Below are 1149 nucleotides of genomic sequence, written 5' to 3' on the forward strand. Positions count from 1 at the left end.
TCAGAAGCGGTGTTACCTGGCTCGGTTCAAAAAGATTACGAATTTGCTTTGCCATTTTCAGTACACCTGCTGATAACGTTCAAAGTAAGTGCTGGGAGGCTAAAGCCCTTTCTGTACAGCATGAATAAAACAACATAGTTGAGATATATTGCAAAGATGATAAATCTCGTAAAGTGCCTCTGTCTGACACCTGAAGAAGCCATGCCTGTTTAATGTGCAGCCTATGCTCATGTCAGTTAATGATGGGTCAAGGCTCGGCGCAAACTGTTCCCTACTTCATAAAATTATTATGTCAATTATTCTACTTAGTGATAAATTACAAACTGATTTCTAACTTTTCTCAAAGTTAAAAATGGCAAACACATCTGCAGAGAATACTGTATACTGTAACCATGCAATTAGCCTAGTGCTAGTCTCGACGCCAGACCCATGAGAGTTCTTACGCTGATACACTACGTTACTGCATGCTGCAGAGCTCACTTATGTAGTATGCGGAGCGCAGCGATTCAACATAATATTTGAGTCTGGGGAGAGACTAGCCTAGTACCAATCACGTGATACAGAATTAGTTTTTGTAAACGTTTTACATACCAGGTTAATTCACTATTCTGAATTATTTTCAAAAGACGAGCTCTGAATCTCAAATGAAAAACTTTCAAACGGAAACATAATTATGCCATTATCAGTGACATAGTTAGATAACAAGGTGGGTATGACCTCCAGTCAGTTATTATCCTCATACAACATAATCAACTAATATAAACAAAAACTAACTATAGGCTATATCTGTTTTTAAAAGCATTCATGTATGCCTTTTCCCTTAAAAGATCATTAATCCATATCATAATAATCCACGTCTAAAAAGGTGGGTAAACTACACCCCTGTAATGTAAGTAGGCTAAACTGGGATTATATGTGATTAAACTCTGCAACATACCCGCATTACAGTTAAACTTTATATACAGTCAGTAACTACTGCCATGCCATCAGTGCATGCCTCCTTCCCTGTTAGGGATACAACAAATCAACATGGATTGACCTTGAAGGTGAGAAAACAACTCAGATCCACAGCACATTACTCACTGAATGACAGTAAAGACTCCAAGTTCTTTGTCGTCTTTGTCCATTGCTGCTGATGACGAGGACGTT

This window comes from Poromitra crassiceps (assembly GCF_964638095.1).
Source record: "Poromitra crassiceps genome assembly, chromosome: 6".
In the NCBI taxonomy this organism is placed as follows: domain Eukaryota; kingdom Metazoa; phylum Chordata; class Actinopteri; order Beryciformes; family Melamphaidae; genus Poromitra; species Poromitra crassiceps.